Genomic DNA, 17874 nt, shown 5'->3' on the forward strand with positions numbered 1-17874 from the left:
CAATGATTCAACATTGACACACTTTTTGCTTGGTAAATGCTTGTTAATAGACCAGCTCGCACTTTAATGTAAGAACTAGCCATTCAAAAAATTCAACAGACAAACCGGCGAGGATTGTGATGGATTCTATTCGCCAATTGTTCTCAATGAAATCTATGCTGGATATTCAAAAGGCATCGGCTGGCCCAAATATCCCGCGAAGCATTCATGGGTAAGAAACATATGTCGCATACTTTCGTGGACATTGACTTCCAACATGTGGCGGCTGTGACATAACCTCGTGGTACATGCAAGATGATGTTACTCTTCAATGCATCAACACCTCGGAGAGTCCAAAAAAAGTGGTTTCATTTTTTTCTGGAGTGGAGGAAGCCGAGAGGACACTTGATAGAAGTCTGGGGCATGCATTTATGGTGAGAGGGTAAAGTTCAAAGGAGATGTGAGTGGCCACTAATTTACATAGAGAGTACCTCCAAAGGAGCCTTGATTATTTGAACGAGATGGGTGGGCACTATTTCGTTCCGGTAATTGATTATTGGGTTAAGTGATTCAATACATCTCGTCTGGGGCGAGATGTTAATAGACCAGCTCGCACTTTTTTGAAGTTTCCTTTTTCCTCGATCTACCTGCCTTGCTCCCTCCCTCTGTCTCAGTGTTTATTTCTCAGCAGACAGACACTTGTGTGTAAGGGACCAGCAGCATTGCTGATGCGTCCCGCCTCCTTCCCAATCAGTTCGATGAGATTGACACAGCAAGCACTTGCTCAGTCCGCTCCCCATTCAGTAGACTGGACAGCAGCATGCCGCGCATGACTCCTCGCCCCCGACTACCCCCACAATCCTTCAAAACAACCCCCGTCTGCCACCCAAGCCAGTCCACCCTTCTGCCCACACAATCCGTCCAACCCACCTCCGGCTGCACCCCCAACCCTGTGCAAGTTAAAATGTTGGAACTACAAGGAACTATCATTGGATGACTCAACGCTAGTCAGATTAGAAACTGCAAGAAAAATAGGACGAACATGTGTGTCTAAAGATAGTGTGAGGGAGAGAGTTTAACAATCGTAGGACAATGGGACTGGTTTTGGGTGGAAGTGGAAACTCTGCAACCTGGACATGTTACAACTAGGAAGGACTCAGAGTGATCTTCGGCCTTCGGGTGTGAGGAGGCGTGAAAAGTGTTGGAATACTTGATGAAGTGCTTGGGAAGGTCCAAACGTAGTGTGTCAGGGTTCTGGGAAACAGCAGATTAGGGCAATGGACGCAGGTGTTGCGGGAGTGGTGAAGACCAAGGTAAACATGAGTAAGAACAAGAATAGGCAGGAAAACACTGCTGATAAAAACAGGTCAGAAATCAGATGACACTAGGTTATAGTCCAACAGGTTTATTTTAAATCACAATCTTTCTAAGCCATGCCATTCGTCAAGTGATGTGCAGAGAGGCTCCGTGACACAAAATTGAAAGCGGAGAGATCAGATGGTCATGCAAATAATGTGAGTATAGTATCGACAAGTTGAATGATAAGTCTCTGCAGGTGATCAAACATGTGAGACTGCATGAATAAAATGTCAACAGCTAAATAGTAAGTGAAGGGGTTAACCTATAATCTAATTGATTGAGGCAGAAAACAGCAGGGAAAGTGGTCTGAAATAGATGCTTTCCAATGCAAGATGAATAATAGGCAATTACGATTAATTTGGAGCTTTGGCTTGTACTTGGAATTGTGACATTATTGCGATTACAGAGACATATTTGAAAGAGGGTCAGAACTTGAAGATGAATGTCCCAGGATTTAAACGTTTCAGGTTTGACAGAAAGGGATGCTTAAGGGGTGTGGGGATGGCATTACCGGAAAAGAAGCATCTCACATCAGGACTGAGGGACAACATAGCAGTGGACTGTGCAAAGAGGCAATATTGGTGGAACCCAAAAATAGGAAAGGTGATCACACGATGCTGTGGGTATACTTCAGGACTCTGAACTGCCAGTGGGAGATAGAGGAAATAATATGTCGGCAGATTTTGGAAAAATGTGAATGTAACATGGTTATCGAGGTGCGTGATTTTAACTTCCCCTATGTTACCCGAGAATCAATTGGTGTTCTGAATTTGGATGGAGCAAAATTTGTAAACAACTCAGGAAGGTAACTTGAGACAGCATCGAAGTAGTTCGACGAAGGATGAGGTTACACTGGACCTGGGAATGTGGCGGCCAATGAATGAACTCTCAGTGATGGAGCCTTTCGGGAGTGGCATCCATAATAACGTATATTAAGATAATAACGAGTTTAAGATACTCATTACAGGGAGAACAGCAATCCTCGTTTGAAGTGTTAAATTGCAGGAGGGCGGACAACAGCAATATTAGGCATTTCATGCGAGAATTAAGGATAAGAATGGCAAGTTACACAAACCTTGAATGGCCAGGGATGTTATGACCTTGGTCAAAAAGAAAAAAAGGAAGCACATGTAAGGTCGAGGAGAATTGGAACAAATGATACTCTTGAATTACAACATCAATCGCTTTTCCCTCACAATCAAAGTACAAAAGAAATTAAACAAAGAATTTGAAGAACTCAAAGAAGCCATGAAAATTTGTTAACAAACAGAATTAAGGAGACTGAAAAGGCTTTTTAATTATGTATCAGGTGCAGAATGAAGCCATGCAAAGGGTTGGCCCACACAAAGACAACGATTTGAATTTATGCGTGGTGCAAGCAGAAGTAGGTGAGGTCCTAAATGAATGATTTGTGTTGGTATTTACCAATGAGAATGAATTGTTGGACGATGATCTCAGGGAAGGGAGTGTCGAAATCTTAAAGAGACGTTTCCAATGAAAAGTAAGAGGCGTTGTCCATCTTAAAAAAAATTAAAGCAGAAAAGTTCCTGAATCCTTTTGGTATCTATCCCAGAATTCGGAGTGAGCCAAAAGAACAAATTGCTGGAGTATTGACCGATCTCTTTGTATCCGCTTCGACAGTAATTGAGTTCCCAGAAGATTGGAGAATAGGCAATTTTATCCCAATGTTAAAGAAGGATGTGCGATGTTGCTGCTTCTTCAACAAGGTTTCGTTATCCTTCGTTTTTCTTTCAAAAGTGTTCTACGAGGTAGACTTGACGAAATGTCTGGCATGATCTCTTGAAGAAATTTCTATTTTTAAAAATAAATTCTTGAACGATGACAGGGGATTGAACAGTTCTCCCAGCTCAGCTTTGCTGTGGTAAAGTTTGGTTTCGTTTTGTATTTTAGCAGTCTGGGTGTTCAGAGCAAGCAGTCAATCAATTTTGAGAATGCAAGACAAAATTAACAGCTGCATGCAAAGACGTGTTCCACCTGAATCTCTCTGCCATCTCTGCGCCCCCCCCCCCCCCCCCCCCCCGCCCTCTCTCTCTCTCTCTCTCCTGGAAGCGCCTGCGTTTGATTTTGAACGTTTTTTTGCCAAGGGGCGTTTATGGGGAATGTTGCAGAAATTTGAACCAGCATCATTAAGTTGGGAAAATCTGTTGGGTTTTCGGAAAGACTAACTTATTCTGTATTCTGTTCTCTTCTATTTGAGCTTCATTAGTTAACCTTGCAAATAAATGCTGTTTTGTTCAAAATTATGTGGTTGGGCGAACTGCATCACTCCTGCAATATGCATATTACACCTGCTTAAAACAATCAGAAATCTAGTGTCTGAGGTACATGCTTGAAATGTTTTGTGGTGGTCTAGCCTAGTCCAGAACAGACTGGGGGTTCTTTACAGGATTTTTTCTTTCGTTCAGATTTGGGTTTAGGATTGCTTGTCTGGAAGGGAGCAAATGGTAAGTCTTATTGTCTGTTGTTCTAGGTGTTGCTTCCGGACGGTTTGAACAGTGTTTGGGATATCAATGGCTGTTTCAGTCACCAAGAGTTTGCTGGGTTGTATAAATGTGACTTGACAGACCTTAGAATAGGTGATGAAGGCCATCCTGTTGTAATCATCAGTCAAACTGGGGTTGAAGCTACCTCCTTCTGGGAGAAAAGGAGAGATAATTATAGAAATAGCTCAGCCTTTAAATTTGCTGCAAACAATATCAGAAGTTTTAAAGGTGGCTACAACACAATTGAAATGGAAGCATCTTGAGTTCAGAGCAAAAGACAACGAAAGAGCAAAATAAATGAAACTGCTTGAATTACAATTAAAAGCAGAATGAGAAAACAACGAATCGCTGCAGAAGATCAAAAGGAAAAAAGGGAGAAAAATAGAGAAATTGGGATAGAAGGGAGAGAAAAAGTGATAGAGGAAATGAAGAAAGAGGGAGTTTCTACTTCAAACATTGGCACTTAGACAGCAAAGTCAGCTTAAAAGCATGCGATGAAAGATAAAGACAATCTTAGTGAGGAAGACAGTCAGTATGAATCGACCCATGGTCGCCAAAAGCCTAGTGAAAATCTGTTTACATATATTCCTTCATTGCTAAAGTTTGATGGGAAAGATGGAGAAGCCTTTTCATCTCATTTGAAAAGGAGAAAGTGAGGACAGCAGATGCTGGAGATCAAAGCTGAAAAATGTGTTGCTGGAAAAGCGCAGCAGGTCAGGCAGCATCCAAGGAGCAGGAGGATCGACGTTTCGGCATAAGCCCTTCTTCAGAAATGCTGAGCGTGTGGCTGCTGGAGCGCGGTGCTCGAGTATCTGACGGCTAAAATCCTGGAGCTGGCCGGCAATGCGGCCCGGGACGACAAGAAGACCCGCATCATCCCCAGGCACCTGCAGTTGGCAACGACGAGGAGCTTAACAAGCTGCTGGGAAGGGTAACCATCGCTCAGGGCGGTGTGCTGCCTAATATCCAGGCCGTGCTGCTGCCCAACAAAACCACCGCTGGGAGCGCCGTTAAAAATTGAAGAGACCGTTCTTGAATCTGACAACCCAAAGGCTCTTTTAAAAGCATTCCTGAAGAAGGGCTTATGCGCTTTTCCAGCAACACATTTTTCAGATCCCATTTGAAACGTTGGCTAAAGAAGTGCAGTGGCCAGTGACCATGTGAGTTTTGTTGATGCAAACAAAGCTTGTAGGTCTATCTATGAGGTATTTGGGTCATTATCAGATGAGGTATCTCGGGATATGAGGACGTGAAGAAAGTTGTCTTAAATGCATGTGAGGTTGTGCCTGAAAACTACAGACAATGTTTCAGGAATTTAACAAGGGAGCCTGGTCCAACCTACAATGAGTTTGAAAGGGTAAAACAAAGTAATTTTGATAGGTGGATATGGCCATTAAAAATAGAGCAAACTTATGACACTCTTAGAGAGATGATCATTTTGAAGCTGTTCAAGAATTCACTTCCTGATCTATTGAGAACTCATGTGGAAGAGAGTAGAGAACAGCTGAAATGGAGATGGTTATGACTTGGTCCGTAAATCAAAGCTTGGCTTCCAATATAAATTTCAATTCGTGAGAGATAGAAATTGTGGGAAAGCGAAATCCTAACGTGGTAAGGGAAAGGTAGATCTCGGGAAAGAGTGTAATGATAATTTAACAAAGGTAAGAAGGAAACACTTGAAGGGGAATGTGACGCTAAAAATCTCCAGTGGTTTCATTGCAACAAAATAGGCCACGTGAAATGACAGTATTGATAAGTTAGAAAAAGGTTTGGGAAGCTCGATCTAGGAAAACAGAATGAGCCAGTGAATTTTGATGGAGTGGTAATGGAAACACAGTGGAAGTTAGAAAGCAGCACCAGAATGTACAGCCTGGTCGAAGTTGATTAAGGCGGTGGTACCAGATCTTCTTAAACCGTATACCTGCAAAGAAAACGTTTACTCAAATAGGGCAGGAGCAACAGGTAAAGAGGTTACAATATTAATAAATACAGAATCCTTTCGATATTTGGTGTTGAAGGATGAGGAGAGATGTATCTCAGAAGGATAATAGCAGAAAACGTGCTAGTCACGGGAGTTCACAGGGAGACAAGAGGCACTCAATTATGTAGAATTGTATTACAGATTCGTGGGAAATATCGTGGTAGGAGTTCTGGACAATCTCTCAGCTCCAAGAATATAAATAGTCTTTGCTACGAATACTGGGAAAGAATGAGGACTGCTGATGCTGGGGATCAGAGTCGAAGAGTGGTGCTGGTAAAGCACAACTGGTCAGGCAGCACCCGCAGAGCAGGAGAGTCGACATTTCAAGCATAAGCTCTTTATCAGTGCAGTTTCATGATTAAGAGCTTGCGCTCGCAATGTTGACTCTCCTGGTCCTCGTATGGTACTTGACCACCAGTGCTTTTCCAGCACCATATTTCGACTCTTTGTAATGATACAGCCGATGCAAGTGTATTCAAGTGATTCAATGTGCTATGGTTGATAAGCCAGTGGAAACTCAGACAACTGAAGTGTTGCAGGACATATATCCTGGGATTCTTCCTGATTTGTGTGACAATGAGTTCACAACGTTACACGTTGAAAAAGGAGAGATCAATGAATATAGTTAACAAAATTGAAGTAGAATTAGCAGAGACTATGTTTGATCCGGAAATGTTTAACCTAGATAAATTAACTGAGTTAAAGCAAAAGAGATGAATACTTTCAGCAATTATAGCAAAAGGCACTCATGAAGGAAGAACCCGAATGCATCTGTGAATGCTAATACCTTAAAACCGATTTCTTAATGAGGAAATGGAGACTATCAGACATTCAAATGGATGATCAATGGGCACATTCCATCAAGTCGTATTGCCAGTGGATTACAGACATGAGGTGTTGCGAGTGGTGCATAAAACTACGAGTAAGGGGTCATTTAGGAGCGAGAAAAACACATGCCAAAAAATGAAAACCTCTTTCCTAGCCTGGACTGCACAAGGATGTAATTGAATTTTGCGAGACTTGTCAAGGAATTGGAAAACCACAGCCAGTAATAAAACCCATATATCTGATACTTATTCCTGCATTTGAGGAACCTTTTACAAGAGTCTTAATTGATGGCAGAGGAACCTTTCTGAAAGCATACAATGGGATTCGGTATTTGGTGACAATAATGTATATGTACACCATATTTCCAGAGGCATTTCCATTATGCAATATCACAGCTAAAAGGATTGCAGAAGAGTTACTCATTTTATTGACTAGATACGGACTGCCTACAGATATACAATGACATACAGGATCAAATTTCACATGGAAATTATTCGATGAGTAAGACAAAGTATTCCATTTATATATTTTATGATCAGAGGGGAGTCCAGAACTAGAGGGCATAGGTTAAGTGTGAGAGCGGAAAGAAATAAAAGAGATCTAAGTGGCAACTTTGTCACGCAGAGGGTGGTACATGTATGGAAGGAGCTGCCAGAGGATATGGTGGAGGCCGGTACAATTGCAACATTTAAGAGGCATTTGGGTGGGTATATAAATAGGAAGGGTTTGGAGGGATATGGGTCTGGTACTGGCAGGTGGAACTAGATTGGGTTTGGATAACTGGTCGGCATGGACGGGTTGGACCGAAGGGTCTGTTTCCATGCTGTACATTTCTATGACTCTATGACTAAATACAGTCCATTTGAATTTGTTTCTGGGGATGGAATAAGAGGACAACGATAATTGATTAAGGAGAAATTCCTAAGTCTTAATTCAGAGATCATGCATTCGACGGCATGTCAAATTTTAGGTAAAGATTGAATAGAGCGGGAGACTTGGCTATGCAGCATTTAAAAAGTATCACAGCATTGAATGGAACAGGGAGGATACAAGAAAACAGAATCTCACAATTTTGCTATCGGAAAAAAAAGGCGTGAGTGTCATATTTAGTGGTAGGTGAACCTCTGTTAGGGAGATTTTGTGAAACTAATCAAGTCGAAAGAACATTGAGTGATGTGAACTACGGACTCCAGACAGAAAGGAAGTTCACAGCGTGTACTATATGAATATGTTCAAAAGTTATTTTGACAGGGATCGAAAGCAAAAGGTTGCTGTTATTGGTTACAACACAGAGTGAAATACTAAATTCAGGGGATTATGATTTGGGCATTCCTGAAATTAAATTGAACAACGAGAAAGTTGTCAAAAATGGAATAAATTATTGAGTTACCTTCTATACGAAGGTCAAAATGACGTGGACGATTTTTTGCTACCGCACTTGGAGATATGTGGAAATAAGCTGGGAAGTACTAACCAAATTATGCACAATGTAGATGCTGTTTCGATTAAACAGCATCCTCTTTTCGGCATAACCATGGAAAAATGGCGCTGATTCATATACAATTGCGCGTTTGGAAGACTGCATTGGAAACGTGGAATGAACAACTATTTTTTCTAAGGATCAAAGGATGCTGACATGTATCTTTGTCCAAAAGAGCGTAACAATTTAGGATTTTTCAATGCCGAATGGACTGTATCGATTTAAAGTCATGCTGTTTGGGATGAAACATGCGCCAGAGACTAACCAATAAGGTCATTTCCGGATTACCCAATTAGAGCCATAGAGTTGTAGAGATACACAGCACGGATATGATCTGCTTATTTTTTAGTCACATGTGGAAGGAATGTTTGAAACATTTATTATAGTTGTTTGATCAACTTCTGGAATCAGACTTGGGGATAAACCTGGCTAAAAGTGAATTTTCCAAAGCCAAAGAACACTTCCTTGGCCATGTTATGGGACATTGACAATGGCCCCATGGAATGCGAAGTCCATGGCAATTGAAGAGTTTCCCATACCATCGACAGAACGGGCAGCATGACGATTCCTGGGATTGAATGGATTTTACCAAATGAATACATGAATAGGAAGGAGTTTAAAATCACACAACATGAAGTTATAGTCCAACAAGTTTAACTGGAAGCACTAGCTTTCGTAGAATTGCTCCTTCATCAGAAATAAGTACCAGAGACATAGGTTTTATTACTTGCTGAGATTTTCCAATTTCTTGACATGTCTGGCAAAATGCAATTACATCCTTATGCAGTTCAGGCCAGTTTTAAGACACAGAATTTATAGCAAAGGTTTACAGTGCGATGTAACTGTATTTATACATTGAAAAATACCTTGATTGTTTGTTAAATCTCTCATGTGTTAGAATGACCATGACAGTTTCACTTCTTTCATGAGAAAATCACAAAACTCTTTGTAAACGTTATATTCTCAGGTTAACTGTAACAATTGGTGTCAGGCCAGATAGGATGTTGAAGGTGTTCTTTTCTGTTGTCTGTGCTGACTGATTCTAATCTAAATAATGAGTGAACAGAATCTTACATGAACTCGTGCAGCTTTTGAGCAAAGTACAATGTAACTCTGTAAGTTCAAATTCACCCCACAAACGTATATGTGTATATGTGCTTGTGTGTGTGCGTGTCTGTGGTGGGAGGTTGTGAGTCTCTGTGTGAGAGTGTATATGCGTGTGTGAGAGAGGCTAAAGCGGTCTAAGTCAGTGATATGGTGCATGTATGAGTGTAGGAGTGCGCATGTGTGTCTGAGGTGGGGCGTTGTAAGTGTCTGTGAGACAGAGTGTACATGTGTGTGAGTGTAAAGGTGTCTAAGTCTGTGAGAGGATGCAGCTGTGAGTTTGGAAGTGTGTGTGTCTGTAGGAGTGTGTGTGCCTGTATGTGTGCGTGTCTGTGTGTGCATAGGAGTGTCTCTGTTTGTATAGAAGTGCATGTGTGTGTGTGTTTGAGAGTGTCTGTGTGTGTGTCTGTGTATAGGTAAACATGTGTGTATGTGTGTGCATAGGAATGCGTGTGTGTGTATGTACCTGGGCTGGGAGGTTGTGAGTCTCTGTGACAGAGATTGTATATATGTGTGCGAGTGCAAAGGTGTCGAAGTCTGTGAAAGGATGCATGTGTGAGCGTAGGAGTTGTGTGTGTGTGTGTAGGAGTGTGTTTGTGTTTGGGGCGGACTGTTGTGAGTGTCTGTGAGACCGAGTGTATATGTGTGTGCGTGAGTGTAAAGGTGTCTAAGTTTGTGACAGGATGTATGTGTGAGTTTGGTAGTGTGTGTGTCTGTAGGAATATGTGTGCATGTCTGTGTGCGTGTCTCTGCGTGTATAGGAGTATCTGTGCATGTATAGGAGTGCGTGTGAGTGTGTCAGGGGTGAGGTTGTGAGTGTCTGTGCGAGAAAGTGTCTATGTGTTTTCGAATGTAAAGAGGTCTAAGTCTGTGAGAGGATGCATATGTGAGTTTGAGAGTCTGCGTGTCTGCAGGAGTGTGCGTGTCTGTGCATAAGTGTGTCTGTGTGTATGTATAGGAGTGCGTCTGTGTGTGTCTGTGTGTGTGTGTCCGCTTGGGGTGGGTGTTTGTGAGTGTCTGTGAGAGAGAGCGTACGTGTGTATGTATAATGGGATCTAAATTTGTGAGAGGATGCATGTGTGAGTTTGGGAGTGTGTGTGTCTGCGGGAGTGTTTGTGAGTTTCTAATTGCATGTCTGTGTATAGATGTGCATGTGTGTGTATAGAAGTGCGTGTGTGTGTGTTTGTGTGTGTGTCTGTCTGAGGTGGGGGTTTGTGAGTGTCTGTGAGAGAGAGTGAATATGTGTGTGTGAGTGCAAGGTGTCTAAGTCTGTGAGAGCGTGCATGTGTGAGTTTCGGAGTGTGTGGGCCTGTCGGAGTGTGTGCGCGTATCTGTGTGTGTATCTGTGTGTGTGTATAGGATTGCATGTGTGTGTGTATATTTTTTGTGTGTAGGAGTGTCTGTGTGTGTATAGTGCAATGGTGGTCATCTGTAGTGTGACAACAACCTAAGGTCCCAGTTGATGCCCTCCCTGTGGGTACCAAACTTAGCTATCAGCCTCGACTCGACCAGTTTTCGCTGGTGCCTGTCCCGAGGTCTGCCTTGGAGGATGATCACCTGAAGGTCCGAGGTCAAATGTCCTCGACCGCTGACGTCCCAACTGGGAGGGAACACTCCTATCTGTTGATTGTAGTGCAGTGCCCATTCATCTGTCGCCGGAGCCTCTGCTCATTTTCACCAATATGCCATGCCTCAGGGCATTCTTGCCTGCAGCGTATAAGGTAGACAACGTTGGCTGAGTTTCATGAGTTCCTGCCACGTACATGGTGGGAGGTGTCCCCAAGCGTAATGTTGGTATCCCTGTCCACACTCTGACACGTCTTGCAGCACATACTGTGACAGGGTAGTATGGGGTTGCCCTGAAAGCCAGGCAGTGTGCTACAAACAATTATCTGTTTGAGGTTTGGTGGTTGTTTAAAGGCGAGCGGTGGAGGTGTGGGGAAGGTCTTGGGGAGGTGCTCATCATCACTGGTAATGTGTCGCAGGTCGTGAAGAACATGGCATAGTCTTTCGGCTCCTGGAAAGTACTGAACAACGAAGGGTACCCTGTCGGTTGCAGCACGTATCTGTGGAGGTCATTAGGATTCCGTTCTGTGGCACGTTGGAACTCGCGGGTGATGAATTGAGCATCGTACCCCGTTCTTTTGAGGACATCCCTGAAAATTAGGCACACCAGGAACAAAAAACAAGGGAAGTTTGCATTCTCACAAGTAGTAGTGAAACCCACCCTGACATCACAGTGGATAACATTATTACTGCGGGGAAGTCGATTGTCAACTTATTGGACCATACACTTCGACCAGAAGGTATTGAGGTCCTGAGCAGGGGTCTCAATTTCTGACCCACCAACAAAATGGGCGCCTTGGTTCTTGCAGCAACATACAGGAGTTAATCAGAAGAATGAGACTCTGGGAATTCTTTCAAGGTGCCAGCAGTGACCCCAACGAGTTGATGTCACACTACCCGTGACCACCATTGCACTATACACACACAGAGACACTCCTACACACACACACAAACACACAGTTACACACACACAGACACTCCTATATACACACACACAGGAACTCTTATACAAACATGGACATGCATACACATTCCTACAGACATACACACTTCCAAACTCACATATGCACCCTCTCACAGACTTAGACCCCTTTACACTCACACATAAACATATACAATCTCTCTCACAGACACTCACATACACCCAACCCAGACACATACACACATACACACACACAGACACAAACAGGCACTGCTATACACACACACAAGGCACGCACACAGACACTCACACATACTGCTGCGGACATACCACACTCAAAACTCACACATGCATCCTCTCACAGACTTAGACCCCGCTACACTCACACATATACACTCTCACACAGACACTAAAATCCCCCACCCCAGACACACATACACATACACACATGTCCACAAATTCGCGTGTGGGGGGAATTTGTCTTTGCAGAGTTACGTTGTACTTTGCTCACAAACTGCATGAATCCATATAAGACTCTGTTTACGCATTTTTTTAGATTAGAATCAGTCTAAAGATTATGACAAAGACAAACAGAACACAGGTGGCCTGACACCAATTGTTACAGTTAACCTGAGAATGTAACTTTGGAAAAGAATGTTGTGATTTACATATGAAAGAAGTGAAACTGTCATGGTCATTCTAACACTTGGGAGACTTAACAAACAATCAAGGTATTTTTCGATGTATAATTTCAGTTGCATCACACTGTAAACCTTTGCTATAAATTCTCCGAAAGCTAGTGCTTCCAATTCAATCTGTTGAACTATAACCTAGTGTTGTGTGATTTATAACTTTGTACACCCCAGTCCAACAGTGACATCTCCAAATCATGAATAGGAAGGAGAAAGAAGGATAATTATCCTGCAAGTGAAGACAGTCTTAATATTGGAGGGCAGCATGTGTTGATTCAGGCGGAAGGACCTGTCGCTGTGTTGTGCTGTTCTTGGTACCCTGCTCTTCTTTTAAAGCATAATTGGAGATTGATCACTCGTGTTGATCAAGCCTACAACATCCATCGTACAGGTGTAAACAAACTTCATAAAAAGAAAGAATTTGCGATCACTGGTAATTATGGAGTGATTAGACAGTCTTCAATTTGCTGCTAAAGAAAAATGAGAATATATTCCATGCTTCACGAATGTTTTACCTCGTCAGTTCAGCTGTCATTGCACTCTGAAAACTCGCCCTTCTGCCATTATACATTATACCTTATTCAAAGCAGATTATTCAGTATTTGTTCTGATCTCAGCATATGGATTATGACCAAGACATTTGCTTTCGGTTGAACATCTAATCTGGCGAAAATTGTGATTATATCCTGTGGACTTTGTTATTTGCCTAAATATATATTTATATACTCTTAACAAAGGTAATCATTTGATTTGTTACAGCATTCAATGATTTATTCTATGATATCAGAGACTATTAGCTTCCAAATTTCAACTTCAATTACACCACATTTGAAGGCTGAGTATTATCCTGGTGATGTTGACTGATCTATCCACTTAGCTGTAATACTCATCTTTGATCGATTTGTTGCTGTTTGGTGCAAAAGGCTGTTGGTAAAGTATTGTTCTGCTAAAATGATAGCACAATTTATTAGAATTGCCAGTTCTCTGATCATTTTCTGTTCACTTACTATCCAATTTTTTTATTTGAGCCTCCTGAGGAATTAACCAAAAAAAAAGACTGTTCTGTCAAAGCAAGTTTCTGTAAGTTACCTGAACGGATTGCATTTGGTGGATGGAAATTATTTTTTAAAAATTCCACTGATTTCGGTATTACCGCTCAATGTGCTCACCAACAGGAACATTGTATAGACTCAAAAACATGAAGGAGGACTCAGAGGAAATGATAACTGTCTGAAACTCAATGATTCAGAAATAGCATCGGGCACAGTGAATATCACAGCACTAGGGATGCTGTTTCGATATCAACCTCGAGACTCTGTATGGAGTTCACAGATTTTCTCCGTGTCTGAGTGGATTTCATCTGAGCGGTCCAGTTTCCGACCACAGTTTAAAAAATTGTAGTTTAGATGGCTTGGCCATGCGAAGTTTCCCGAAGTATCCAGGGCCTGTCGGTTAGGTGGATTAACAATAGGAGGTGCATGGTAAGAGGGATGGTGTGGGATTCGGTGGAATGATCGACTGAGGGTTGTTGTGGCAACCGGTAGGTTGAATGGCCAGGTTCTCCACTATACAGAGTGTATTCCATAGTGGAGGGGAGAACGTTCGATGATTATGTGAATGGACAATCTGGAAACTTCCATTATAAACACTGCAACATTGGCATTACATTCTCAATTTGCAGATGCACAATTATGAACCAAAATTTACAATCATCCATTTATAATCCTAAATAAGAAGCCTATATGATGAGCACCTTGAGGATCCTGCTTAAGTACACTTAATTATAAAATTTCACAATGTAAATTGAATGTTGAGTTGATACTTTGATTACCCACCGCATTTGGCAGCTTATGCATTCCTTTGAGAGAGCTCTTGCATTCTCGACAAGATGTGTCTTTTCATAAATTTCTTTTTGATTTCGCTTGCTTGTGGAAACTAATTCTCCCGAAAATCAAAATAACTGTATCCACTGTTTCACTGTTTCAGTCGAATTTCACAAACGTCTTTCAATTAAAATGTTACCTTAAAGAAAATGTCTTTTGTCCAGTCTTACAAATGCACTGTAATTAGACAATCATGTTTAAAAATGTTGAGTCAACATATTAAATAAATATGGAAATTTATCATGATGCGTGAACTTTCCCAAATGGGCCATCGATTTTGGTGTAACTGATGGAATATTTTTGACAATATGTATCTAATTTCATCAGACTTATGATCTAGAGTAAACGATTGGCTTTTCATTTATATCATGTCATAGGCATTTAACGCCATTTATTTATTCATTGAGTCAAAGTAAGCAAAGGATGTTTGCAGATAATTAGATCCTGTGCCTCTTCTGTTTATATACAAGCAATTTAAAATTGTTCCTGGAAATCTACAACAATAGTCGAAAAAGCTGAATAACACATGCGATCTAGCTGAATCTTTGTGAAGAGAAACATGCCAATGATTGTGATCTATATAGTATGGGATTTTCAGAACTGTCAGTCGTCATCTGTTGAGGTTCTCCATTACCTTCGGCTATTACTATAGATAATTCTGCGAGTCACTGAAATCGTGTGCATGGACCAGATCAGATCCCTTCAAATTATTTTAAGAAGATAGACTGGAAACTAACTTTGTCTTATTTTAAAGGCAAAGGTAAAGTGCGGTGTTTCACATCCAATCCGACAACAAAATCTGCTTAGTGTTAAGCAAAACACAATTCAATTTCTAATTAATTACATTTCTTACAGTGTGGAAACAGGCCATTTGACCCAGCAAGTGGACATTGACCATCGAAAAGTAACGCACTCAGACCCACTTCCTTCTGAGTAATGCAACTAATACGCTGGGCAATTTACAAAGGCCAATGCATCTGACCTGTACATGTTTGGTTTGTGGAATAAAACCAGAGCACAAGCAGGAAACGCATGCAGACACTGGAAGAATGTGCAAACTCCATACAGACAGTCACCCGAGGCAGTTAAACCCGCATCCCTGGCACTGTGAGACTGCAGTGCTGACTACTAAGCTTCTGTGCTGCCTAGCTGACGAATGCACAGGTTAAAATATAATAAAAGAAAGAAGAACTTAGAATGACTTAATCCTGTTGCGAAGCTTAGCAGAGTAATACACACAGTAACTATACTAACGAAAAGTTCCTTCATGTTAACATCATGTGAAGACAACACTTAGTAAAAAGGCAATGTCAGAAACTTATTATTGTAAGGCAATTTGGAAGCAACAGAAAGGGGCAGGGGTAGGGGAAGTTGAAAAGCGGAGAGAGAGAGAGTATATATATATATATATATACACACGCACAAACAGAGAGAGAGAATGTTGAGAGAAAACTCAGAGTAGTAGCCTGCAGACATTTGCTGCAACTTCCAACCCTATCCAAATTTCGCAAAAACTGCTTAAAGGTAAAACTAAGAAACAAAACCAATAAATGCTCGCTCATTCAATTGCTCCAACTTAAAAATCATCTAAGGCCTCACAAGCTGCTTACGTTACCACAGACTGATAGATACCCCTCGTTCAATCTCTCGTTTAAAAGAAACCTGGACAAAATACACCTCTTCAAACAATAGCATTGCCAGACATGGCGGAGCTCTGCCGCATTTATTTCCGTGTCTATGAGCACCAGTAAAGAACAGTCTAACTTTCAACGTTGTTATTTATCTTTTTTTTATTTTAGATTACAAAGAGAATTTTTGTAAAAACAAAAGTGGTACAGCAAGCCAATTCATTGAAAAATCCGAAGAACGAGAATTGTTAGAGTTGGTAAGAAAAATCAAAGTGAAGAGGCAAGTAGAGTTTAATCTACCTCCATGGAATTTCTGGAATGTGATAGTAATCACATGAAGTGAATGAAACACTCAGTTCCAATACATGGTGTTATTTTGATATGAGGAGCGCTTTAAAACTTTGTAAGTTAACATTTTGCAGCCTTTATGGCATACAGAATATTCAGAATTTCAAAGAAAAAAAGCATGTTTGAATTCATTTTCCTTAAATACTGTAGATCATATAAAACGTTCCCATTTCCAACACTGGACTGAATCATTGAATGCCAACAGTGAACATTTCAGATTTTTCCACACAATAACTGACTGTTTTTTTTTCTGTGTCTCTTTGTGCCTTGCAAATGCAAGTACAATGTATATTGCTTAAATAATTTATTCAATGTTGGGTTTAAGTTAAACACGGACTTTTCTTTAAATAAAAAAATTGCCCCTAGAAAAATCAAAAGGGTGCATTTATTTCCTTAGTGGAACACCAGGAGCATAAATTTCAAAATACATTGATTTAAAAGTCAGCAGCATGATTTGGAACGGTGGCAGAGTGGTTAGCACTGCTGCCTCACAGCGCCAGAGACCTGGGTTCAATTCCCGCCTCAGGCGACTGACTGTGTGGAGTTTGCACATTCTCCCCGTGTCTGCGTGGGTGTGCTCCGGTTTCGTCCCACAGTCACAAAGATGTGCGGGTCAGGTGAATTGGCCATGCTAAATTGCCCATAGTGTTAGGTTAAAGGGGTAAATGTAGGGGTATGGGTGGGTTGCGCTTCGGCGGGTCGGTGTGGACTTGTTGGGCCGAAGGGCCTGTTTCCTCACTGTAAGTAATCTAATCTAATTTAAAAGTCAGCAGCATGATTTGGAACGCAGACAATACATTTTGAAAATAAAGGTCTCTTTAACTTCACGATGAGGTATCCTTTGAATTGAACATTTGGATAGGGTTGGAAGTTGCAGGAAAACTCAGAGTAGTAGCCTGCAGACATTTGCTCCATAATTTCCCAAAGGGTAGTTAAGAGTCAACTGCATTTCTGTGTGTCTAGAGTCACATGTAGGTCAGGCTAGACAAAGATAGCTAATGTCTTACCATTAACTATGTTAGTCAACCTTATCGATTTTAAAGAGAATACCTATGTCGTCCTTGCCATCGTGCTTCTTTCATATTAAGTTCAAGTTTTAACATTCGCTCTGGTGAATTTCCACCCCGCCAGTATAATCTGAAAGTTTAATGCTATTCAGTTTTTAGTAACTTAGAGGGAGACATTATGATTTTCAGGTAACAAGATCTTCTACGATCACTTCTCTAAATTTAAACCAAATTGTTTTAAGTACTCGAAAAGTGCTCAGCGAAAGAGTGGGAGATCCACACCCACACACACACTCACAGAGAAAGAGAGAGAGAGAGAGAGACGACGACGACGAGAAAACGATATTCATACGGATCTGTGTTCGGGAAATAAGCAGTTTGATTTAGCAACAACGATACCCTCTGTCAAAACTATGACAGAACAGTTGTGGGTTTTCTGGTTGCTATAAACAATCGGGTTTTCTTTCCACAATGGAATGCAAAATAACTTCCTTTTGTTTCAGATTCTGGTGCTTAACCACGTTCAACATCAGTTATCCTGTGATAAGCGATAGAGGCGACATGCTTGAAAGATATTCATTTTTGAGATGTCT

Source organism: Chiloscyllium plagiosum, unplaced genomic scaffold (assembly GCF_037043375.1).
Source record: "Chiloscyllium plagiosum isolate Xiang-an unplaced genomic scaffold, Cpla_swu_hap1 HiC_scaffold_35, whole genome shotgun sequence".
NCBI lineage: Eukaryota > Metazoa > Chordata > Chondrichthyes > Orectolobiformes > Hemiscylliidae > Chiloscyllium > Chiloscyllium plagiosum.